General features: G+C 39.2%; 1 long non-coding RNA gene across 1 annotated transcript; it reads left to right on the top strand.

The window, feature by feature from the left end:
• The first annotated feature begins 1,853 nt into the window (after nucleotides 1–1,853).
• LOC106025921 (uncharacterized) lies at nucleotides 1,854–2,881 on the top strand. Its single transcript, XR_001199513.2, has 2 exons — nucleotides 1,854–2,252; nucleotides 2,478–2,881. It is a non-coding gene; the product is annotated as an uncharacterized LOC106025921 (long non-coding RNA).
• The last annotated feature ends 8,189 nt before the right edge of the window (nucleotides 2,882–11,070 follow it).

Genomic DNA, 11,070 nt, shown 5'->3' with positions numbered 1-11,070 from the left:
TAGTTTGTAATATTAAAATCTGGCTTATTTATGATCATGTAACTTAAAAGAATGCTGAAATGGGGAAACCCCTTCACATTCCCTTCAGGGCTGATACCCAGGAAATGAAAGATAGTGTGTGTGTGTGTGTGTGTGTGTGTGTGTGTGTGTGGTGCTGGGGATTAAACCCTCATACACGAGGCAGGCACTTTAGCTCTTAAGTACACCCTAGCCCTTACCTAATCCATTTAAGAATTAATTTCCCCCAGTGTAAACTTAGAATAATGCTGCTGTGCTGATTGAGATAATATAAATAAACTTGTTTATCAGAGTATCTAATAAATAGATCAAAAGCATCCAACAATTGGTATTAGTTGACTGGTCAACAAGCAAAGAGGGAAAGAAATAAGTAAATGAACAAGAATACAAGGAGATGCAGTCTTGGCTAAGCATTTCCCCATTTATAGGCATGAGCACATGTCATTGGTCATCTTCAGCTTCCTATCAATTCAACTCTTGATCTTTCTGAGGGTGTTATAGGAGGCATCAGAAGTCACACTGCCCTCAATGGCACAATGAGAGGTTCACCTAACTGCATCTAATGACTTTCTGTCATCTGTAACCCTCTGTGAGACCATCATAGTTGTTACCCTAATGGCTGCAATCTGGGCTCAGTTATACTCTATATTCTGCTCCTAATTACCTGTCCTTTAGACCATTAAAATCCCCAGTGCTCCTTCACTGCTGGCTCACATTCACATTAGCTCAGCCAATCAAACACATGCACATCCATACACATTGCCCTCTCCTGTGTGATTCCTAGTTTCCTTTTGACTTGATACTGCTGGTGTCGTCAGTCTAAGAGGTTGTAAACTGGATGACCCTCAAGGTCCATAGTCACTTAAAAGCAAAATAATCCACTTGTAAATCAATTAGGGTGGACTGTATGTAAAGCTGTCATATTTTGTCTCTTGACTGAAGAGGTAAAGATATAGCACAAACCTGACTTGGAACAGTGGCTGGTGGCACTTACCAGTGTTGTGACCTTGAGTGTGTTACTTAATCTCTCCAAATTATGATTTCTTTATCTGTATAATGAGCTGAGTGGTATTCCAGCTCATTGCTGGAAAGTTAAATGAAATAATGATGCTAGAGGGATTTGCCATGCTACATGTTCTTTCTTTCCCTCTCTTATAGGAGGAACAGATGACAAGATATCCAGAGGTTCTGATAGAGTACTGTAACCAAGGGAAAATGCTATTGCTGATGCTATCATTAAAAATTTTTTTTTTTAATTTGGAAAAAAACTTTGTCAATGAGGATGCCTGTAGGTTTTCACCTGTAGTGTTACATGGCATTTAAAATTCTCTTCCTGTCCTAAATTTCTAAGTGTTCCGTGTTATACCACATGATGTGGAATCTTATGAGGTCACTTGGGGAGGGTGTGTGTAGAGAGGCTGCAAAGATCTCAGGACTTACCTCTATGCTAGCGTCAAGGAGATGGTTGGGAATCATCATGATAAAGAGGAAAAATGAGGTGACAATAATGGAAATAAAAATGCTGATGAATAGGAAAATAACCTTTATTTGTACTTTCTCTTTTGTCCTGATCAACAGGTATTAGATAGTCTAAACACAGGATAATCTTTTAAACACTAACTACAGAGAAGGTCTTGTGATTTAATGCCTTGAAAAAAAAATTCAAAAAACTGGATGTCCCAGTGCTGATTAACCGAGAGTTGGCTCTAAAAAGAATGAAAACATCTGTTGGCTTCAATGCAGGAAAAAACCAATCCCTTTGGGTTTTTACTGCAACGAATCCTGTTCTCAATTTTGTGTTTGGGAGTGATCCAGGAAAAAAATGACCTCTCCCACTCTAGTAATGAATTTCTACTCCCTTTTGAACTTTGAATATGTTAATTTAATCCCCAGATGGTCACCAAAAAATATGTATTGTCAAACCATAGATCTTGCTGCATGGCTTCAGGGCTTACCCTTGCCCTGGCACTCTGCAGGTTCTAAACATAGAGCTCGACAAGGGGGAAGATATCCTGGCCCAGCCCAGCCTAGCCCAGCTCAGCGTGTCCTTTCAGTGTTTACAAGAATTTTGTCTTTTTGTCACGATGTCCCTTCACTGAGTTGAAGTATTCCCAGCCCTTAAATGTTTTCAGAGATTGGCTAGGAACAGTCAGTGGAATGCTATCAAAACCACATTGTTTCTCATTTCTGGACTTGAAATCACCAGCATTCGGAATGCATTATCCTACAATATGGTAAGTACCTCCAAACTGGGAAGTAATTTATTTATTTATAAAAAAATTGTAGTGCCTGCCCTCATAATAAGAAGAAAAAGAACAAAAACACCTGATGAGTTGATGTAACAAAGTAGAAAAACCTGGTTTGGGGCTAGGACTGTGTGGTAAATAGCCACGGTGCTAGGATGGGCCTGTGTTCTGGTGATGCTGATGCCTCTTGATTTTTTTTTTTTTTTTTGTCAGAACAGATTCTCTGTAATGTGGGGAGTCATCTTTGTAACCTGGGATCCACTGCCACGAGCTGAGTTTGGGGCCCTGTCCAGCAGGAGGAATGTTTAGAAGCCGAGGGAGATCTTGTTCCTGTCTCCAGAACCCATGCAAGTGGACTGAAGAGAAACTGTAGAAAGTGGAGTGCGTGCGCAAGTGTTTGTTATATTAATTAAACTTCCCTGAGCCTTGACTTGCCAATTTGTGAAGTGAAAAGAAGTTTTCTCTCTGCACATCTATGTACTTCTATGGAGTTATTTACTATAAAGTACTAGAGCTTCTGTGGAAAAAGGAGGGGCACAAATTCCAGCCCTTGGTGTGATCAGTGGTATTTGTAAAAGAGAAAGACAATAGAATTCTAATAAATTTTCCAAGTATTCTATTTGTTTTTTTTCTAAAACAGAAAGCATTATGTGCATAGAGCAGTGATATGAACATTTAAACAAACAGCACCTCAGCATTCAAGGGTGTTTCAGAACTAGTCTCAAACTATCAATTCAACAAAGACAGTTGTACTCAACAGTGGTGCGTGTAGGCAAATGAACTTGCAGCTGTAATAGGACCACTGTTGACAGCTGCAGGCTCCTTTCATGGAAGCTGTAGTCAAGTAGAGCAGATGAGAAACATACAGATTCCTAAAACCCAAGAAAGAAAGGGAAACTCTTGGAAAACCTAATCTTCATAGTACTAGCCATTTCCTATATCCAGTAATGATGAATATTTTGTCCTTCTTGGCTGTGCACCTATTTTTTTCTTTATTCTACAAGTATTGATAGTTGTTTATAATAAAAAGATACACAACAAAACCATATGAAGAAGAAGAAGAAGAAGAAGAAGAAGAAGAAGAAGAAGAAGAAGAAGAAGAAATAAGGAAAGAAAGAAAAAGAAAAGAAAGAAAGAAAACACTGGTATCATCTCAAGAGTTTTCAAAGCTTACTGTCACTTTTTTTTTCAATAATCCAGCCCCAAAATACTGGCATCTTTAAACTTTCAAGTCCTGTCCCTCTTGGGTCACCTGTTCCCACTGACAGAGACACCCTGGGTCTTGCCAGCTACAGCCCCACCTCCTCCAAGCCTTCAGCTCTAATTTATCAATTGTTGACCTCCCTCTAATCCTTTCTGCTATCCTCCACCCTCATTTCTATCGGGCCTACCATGCAGTCTCATCCAAGCAGCAGCGGTCTTCCCCCTTAGTCAGCCTGGGGCTTTGCTAAGGGTCTGTCATTAGCCAAGCTGGCTGCAGGATGCAACACTGGCGTTCCCCTTGTGCTACATCTGCTTCCCTGGTCTCTAAATTTGGATCAACTTGATTACCTGCTATTTTAGTCTGTCACCTGACTCCTCATGGCTGTCCCTACACATTTTGAGTCTCTGAATCTATCCTTGCCCATGGGGTGCTGTGAATCTATTAGAAACGCGGTCCATCTCGGATTGCTCTCTCATTGTCCACAGGACTGACATTTACTATTCTCTGCATGACGCCCTTGCTATCATTTCTGTTTCCTTTCATAGTAAAAATGAAAGCCATTGTAGGAGATATTCTTGAAACTCAAAAGATTTTTTTTTTTTAATGAAATCTTTCTTCCTTACTACCCTATCTCTTCATGTCCAGTCTCAGGGTAACAGGTATCTGTCTTTTGATCCAAGTTTATCCATCTAGGTCATGGAAGTAGCTTTCACAGAATTACAATGTGCAGAGAAATGAGGTTTCCACACACCAGCTAGAATCCTACAAGCTGTCAATAAGGTCATTGTTTGGGTAACTTTGACTTATGTTCCAACATCTAACCTCATAATTGAATCTCACAGTCACAACTAGAATCCTTTTCAGAGACTCATTATACAATTTTGGGACAAGTGATAAGAACATATATGATAAACGCAAATATGCTAAGTTCTTGAGTATCCTATTTACAATTCTATTTTGGATAATACATTGCTAAGGTCTTTACTTTTTATTAAATGCTTTTTGTTTCCTGTCTTTATCAAATCAGGATTTAGGAGCACAAGGTCCATGTTTACTCAAACACGGAACAATCCAGGCCAATTTCATTCTGTCAACAATCCATTGATAGGACAAGGGAAGGAGCTCACTGGGTTAGTAGAAACAGAGCTTCAGAAGATACACACAAAGGAAAAGTATCTGTAGACACAGGAAGCTCTTCATTCTTCAGCAATATTAATTATATTTATAAATAGATCAACCCCAGAATGTTTCAGTGCAGTCACCAAGACTCTCCTGGAGGGAAAGAGCTCTCAAGACAAGCTAGTTTAGGTAAAGCCCCACCAAGACCACTCCAAGTCTAATGTTTAGCACCCTGAGAAAGAGTACCCAAGCCACCATAGAGCTAAACCATTATCAAATTGAGCCACATTTCCAAACCATCACAGGATGAAGATGTGATTCTAGACTGAGAAAGCCCATGGCACTAGCTGTTGTGATGGACATGTGATTCCTTAGCAGTGATCCTAACCTTTTCCCGACCCTCTCACAGATCTATGACCTAGCTCTACATCAGAAAGAACCAAACCTGGGAAGAGTTTAGTGCCTAGAACTTGTGCCACAGTTGTTTACTAAAACTGTGAGAAACTCTCCTGGCCAGAAGCAGTGTAGCATGATTCAAGCTAAGGAGGTAGGCCATCTCAGGTTTGAATAAAACTTTAGATATTCCCTTAAGCCTTGAACTCCTCATCTGTAAACTGGGAATAATAGCAATATCTACTTCAGAGTTATTTCAAGGGGGAGTTACAAAGCCTTTAGCTATATAGATAATGGTAAGGGTTATCCATATACAGATAATGGTGGGTGATATCTGTAGTCTTTTGTCAGTATTTTTATTGTTACAGCTAAGATCCCATGCAGTCTTGTTTTGTAAAGGAATTTGGGAAACATGTTCTGCCTGAGCCTGAGAGGGTGAGAGGAAACCATAGCTGCTGAGTGTACTGGCTTGAAATTAGCAGGCCTTGTTCCTTTCAGCCCAGAAATGACAGGAGCAGCCAGTTCTTTGTGGTAGGAAACTCTGAGGATTTCTTGGTCTGGGTTACCCACAGAGCAATCAGGCTTACAAGAGAGGCCATGCTGAGGAGAGTGGAACTGGACTTGGACTTGCTGGGAGCCACTGAGGAGAATTTTAATATCTAGGAGCAAGGGACTTGGGATTAATTAACATATGTCTTAATTTGAATGCACAAGATAGATCGTGAATCAAAGTATGCCTCTCACTCGATAAAGAGCCTTACATATATGATAGCTTTGCCAATGTGTATATATATATATATATATATATATATATATATGACCTGTACTTATAAACATGACTACATCTATAAATACATCAAAGTCTTTAGCTACAGTTCATTATTTATATATATATATATATATATAATCTATATTTCTGTCTAGATCTTTTTTTTAATAAGGAACACAAAGGTTGTACAAAAAATGTCAACGTTGGATATCTTTGGGTGTGGGAAATTGTGACTGTCATTTAATAAATTTTATTTGATGTTTTGCTACCTGTGTTCTATGCTACCTGTATATATATAATTTGTACCAGTTCAAGGCAGAATATTAGTTTGAAAAAGACTCTGGAAGGAAAGAAAAAAATAGGGGATGATCACAATCTTTTTCAACTTCTGTCTGTCATGAGAAGTGGTACTGGGAAGATGTGTCCTGTGGAAAGAGCCATCACCACGGGGACAGATCAGTGTTCTAGGTCAGTGATGGTGAACCTTTCAGAGCTTTCAATGACAACAGTCTGCTGCTGCTTGTGTGCCATGAATCTACCACCACTGTTCTAGACTGTGGAAGATTCCTCAATTCTGGTCGTACATTACCTTTGCAGCTTTCTTAAAACAATGGAATTATATTTCTAGATTCTTTCCCCCCTTTTTTTGTACTGGGAATCAAATTCACAACCTCATGCTTGCCAGGCAGGTGCTATGCTGCTGAACTACATCCCCCAACCAAGACTATTTTCTATGTGATACTGTTTATTATTAACAGAAGCCTTGTGTGTTTGTTCCTCCTTATTCACCCTCTGCTGTTCAATTGTAAGGAACTCTGTTCACATTTTCCTTGATGCCTAATGATTAGAGAGAATGGATTTTATGTGATGTCTCTTATGTCTTTTCCTATGAAGGAAAGTATTTTGATTTTTAAATGTTCTATTCATACGGGTATTATCATGGTACTGAATTTTAGATATACCGGCTTGATTTCCCAGGTCAATATTTTGGCAAGAATTTAACTCTGTCTCTCTCTCAGGTTCAATCTTGAAAGTTTTATGGCAGTTCTGTCCTCTCTCTCTATATCCTTGCTTCTGTTGTCTTGGTCTAGGTCCTCGTCATGTTTTGTTTTTTTTTCCTTGAACTGCTTCCAGACTTCACCAGTCTGGCTTCAATCTGTTTTGATTCTATTCAAGTTCTTTCAATCACACTCCAATTAAACATTATTGCATACACATTGAGCACTTGGAGGACTGCTAGACACATTTTTTAAATGACAAGTTTACAAAAATAGTAATAGCTAATGACCACTGATTCTTATTCTTGAATAGATGTCTAACATTATTATTGACAATGTGTGATGAAGTATTACTATTATATCCATTTTATAGAAGAAATCAAGGATTAGAAAGACTAGATAAAAAAACATAAACATGACTAGTACTTGGTGACGGGTATAGACTAAGGCTGTCTGTCTCCAGAGACTGAGTTCATCTGAGAGTTCTGTGGTTTGAAGCCATCACAAGTATGTAGGAGAGGCAACCACTAATCCACATACAAATGCTACAGTGGTCCTGTGGGAACACAACATGAAATGTGATGTCAGAGAGGACTTCTCAGAAGAAGAGATGTGTGACCACCTATTCTCCCCTGATGAAGGAGTTTATCAGGTGTTAATATGTAATTGAACAGCAAACACTTGAACAGCATTTACCAATGCCAGATACTGTTTTATGCATATTAACTAGTTTGATCTTTATGATTTTGGTAGGGGGCACAATTGTCACTGTAACAGTGAGGAAACTGAGATTAGGAAAGTGAACTTTAAAGTTCCTCAACAAATGAATGGCAGATCTGGGGTTTAAAGCTGGATTACAGGATGTGCTCTAGGACATGCTTGCAGGGCTGACTGTAAAAGCATTTGGGATGAACGAGGGCAATGATAGATGAGCCTTGCTATGGATTCAATTGTGCCCACTACTCCATTGCTGAAATCCAAAAAGTCCTGACCCTCAGCACCTCACTGTACTTGGAGATCAGGCCTTTAAAGAGGTAACAAAGTTAAAATGAGGTCATTAGAATGGGCCCTATGCCAACACAATTGGTGTCCTTATAAGAAGAGATTATGTGAAGGAGAGAGGCCTGGAACAAATCTTCCCCTTCGCACTCTAAGTCAACCCTGCTGACATCCTGTTCTGGGACTTCAAAACACAATCAATCTTCACTGTTCCAACTACTCAATCTGTGGGACTTTGCAGTGGTAGCCCTCACAAATGACTACAAGCCCATGAGGATAGATAGGGCCAGAATGTACTGGGCCTTGACCCTAGAGGCATTAGGGATGGACCCACGGGGTTCCAATCACAGAGCCAGATGATCTGACTTTGACATCATACAGCTTATTCTGGCAGCAGGGTGCAAAGACCTGAGGCTTGATGAGATTAATGCAGATATTCAGGCAGAGCATAACAAAGGTATTTTTTGGATCAGGAATGGGAAGGAGGAGGCTGAATGTGTCCCATTCCCTTGTGCCTCTGCATCTTTGTACAGAACTGTTCCTTCTGTTAAAGCACACTCAACAGCCTCACATTCAATGATGCTGAAGACTTTGCTCTGGGATATCGCCTCTGCGCCACTCTCTTAGTTCAATTTGAAACTCTTCTTTGCTCCCACAGCACTGTGTGGATGCCACAGCTCTAACATACACCCTTCTGCCCTGTGGTTCTCCTGGTTTATGCCTCTCTCTCCAATTAGATGACAAGGTCTCTGAGAGATGGGTATAAGCCTTGTTTGTCCTCTTAGTTCACTCACTGAGAAAGAGAAGTGTGCAATGTGTGTTGAGTGAATGAACACAAACAACCTTTAAAATGTTATGAAAGGCCAGAGGAAATAATGGAGAGGTGGTTTTCTCCTTTCCAACATAAATCAAGCATCTGGGAAGATATGGACCTCAAAGATATCACACACATACTTCCTGCATGGGAGCCACATCCTTTTTACTTCCAGGTATAAAGAACCACTTAGGAGAACATGAAATACACAACTGGTTAGTGCTGTAAGGGAAATCACGTTGGGAAGAGAACGGGTGATTCAAAACTTAAGAAAGAGTGATAAATAGGTGGAATAATCTGAATGTTTAGTGGTCTCTAATGGGCTTCATTTTTCCCTCTTTGTGTAATTTATTGTGCTGATTTTGGTTTTTAAAATCACATTTTATTAAGGATCTAGAATTGAAAAAATAGCAATTGCTTCATTAGCTTTAAAATCCAAGAAAAATGCGTTGGTTACAGCCTGTATACATGATTTAGAAGAAAGAAACGAAGAATGACTATCAACAGTCAGAATTAAGATGTGATTCTGCCCCTCTCTGAACTGTTTTCTTAGATGCAGACAGTGAGCATTCTGGCATTCTTGGTTTCCAGTGTGTGTGTGTGTGTGTGTGTGTGTGTGTGTGTTTCTTCTGAATATTTTTCTCTGAAATTTAATTTTCCCTATGAGTTCCATGAACATTTTTTAGACTTGGTGTCATAAAGATTTAAGTGGAGACGTTGAATCTTAATTTCTGGCACACGTTTTCTACAAAGTAGCCATTCTCAGAGGAATATTTGTGTGCCAGATGGTGGAGATGTACTGTACTTACAGAGGTCCTGTTAAGAAAGATGATCTTACTGAATTGTGTTCATTCCTCAGGATTGCCAAAAAATTTTACCTAAAACTTGGTGATTTAAAACAATAGAAATTTATTCCCACAGTTCTGGGCCCAAAAGTGCAAAGTGAGGTGTCATCCCTCATTCTTCCTGCAGGCTCTGGGGGACTTACTGTCCCTTGACTTTTCCAGTTTCTGGAGGGCCCAGGTGTCCGATGGCTTGTGCCTGCAGAAGCCCACTCTCTGCTCCATCCTCACATGGTCTTCTCCATGTTGTCTTGAGTGTGTCTTTTGTAAGATTACTTGTTATTGAATGTAGGGCCAACCTGTGAATCCAGGATAATTTCATCCCAAAATCCCTGACCTAGTTACTTCTGCAAAGACCTTTTTTCAAAATGAAATTACATTCATGGATTCCAGGGAAGACCATATAGACATTTTTTTTGGGGGGGGGCTATCATTCAACTTACAACATGACCCATAGTTGGGAAGAACTGCAGGTAGCGAAGTGTTTTCTCAAGAGATGTGATGAATTATAGTCTTGTCTCCTCCACTCTAATTAGAAAGTTCATAATTTTCAAATCAATTAGCCTAAGCTAGAGATTAAAGAAGGGATTGCAAACTGATGGAGCAAAAGCCAGCTCTCTTGGCTCTGAGATCTGCTCTGGTTACTTCCCATGATGTCTTCGTATGGTTGAATATGATTAAAATGTGGAATAGTTTTACATAAATGTCCTATTTCCTGGCTTTAAAAAAAAATCAGTTCTAAAAATATTGAGCCCAAATATGCTTTTTCTGATGGGATTGGAACTCTCTATACTACCATGGGCTTCACCACTCCCTGCCCAATTCTTTTTCATCCACTGGAATTAATTTCTTCACTTCTAGGGTTCTAAGGATTAGTCCGTAGTCTACGGGTTTAGTGTGAGGGGCAACTAATCATGCAGGCAGAAGTTCAAGGAGTGATTCGGACTCCTAATCATAGAACTACACCCCACAAAGTTGTTTTCAAAACAGTTGCGAAGATGAGGATAATAAGAAATTTTCCTGATGTATTCATAGGTAGCCAAAGACCAAAAATCCAATCTGTAGTTCCATCACTATGAGACAGAACACACAGTTTGATACATTTTCCTACTTATAATCGTCTCACTTCTTTAAGGCCCAGTCTTGTATAAATATAATTCATAATCATGAATTTTGTCAAACCAAATCAACTCCAGAAGACTTTGTTATTGCTTTTTTTAACTAGTTGTTTTATTTATTTTATAAAGCCACTTAATTATTTGATGAGGATCTTTGTGCTCCTGATAAACTTTGTTTGTTGTGCTTACACCCTCAGAGCTTAACTGAGCTAAATCTCCTAGTAATTCATTACCCACATCTCTTTCTAGGAACACAGAAGGGAAAAGGAAATTTTCTTTTTCAGTTGTAGATTTAACAGAATTCTTCCTTTGGCTTTTACTCTTAAAATCTAAATCATGCAAAATTGAGAACAGCCTGAACTATAGAGATACGTAGAAACTTTCAACATACAAGATTAATCTATTATTTGCAATTAGACTGACAGTTGGCATTGGATAATTAAGGATACCCTGACCTAGCAGTGTTTCTACAGAGGTATTTTCTCTGGGATTAACTGTTCTTGCATGATTTTCTCCATGTCACTCTCATTTTTTTAAAGGCACCATTTCT

This window comes from Cavia porcellus, unplaced genomic scaffold, assembly GCF_034190915.1.
Source record: "Cavia porcellus strain 051 isolate PalLab524CR breed Dunkin Hartley unplaced genomic scaffold, mCavPor4.1 scaffold_11, whole genome shotgun sequence".
In the NCBI taxonomy this organism is placed as follows: domain Eukaryota; kingdom Metazoa; phylum Chordata; class Mammalia; order Rodentia; family Caviidae; genus Cavia; species Cavia porcellus.
This window is presented reverse-complemented; position numbering and strand designations above follow the sequence as displayed.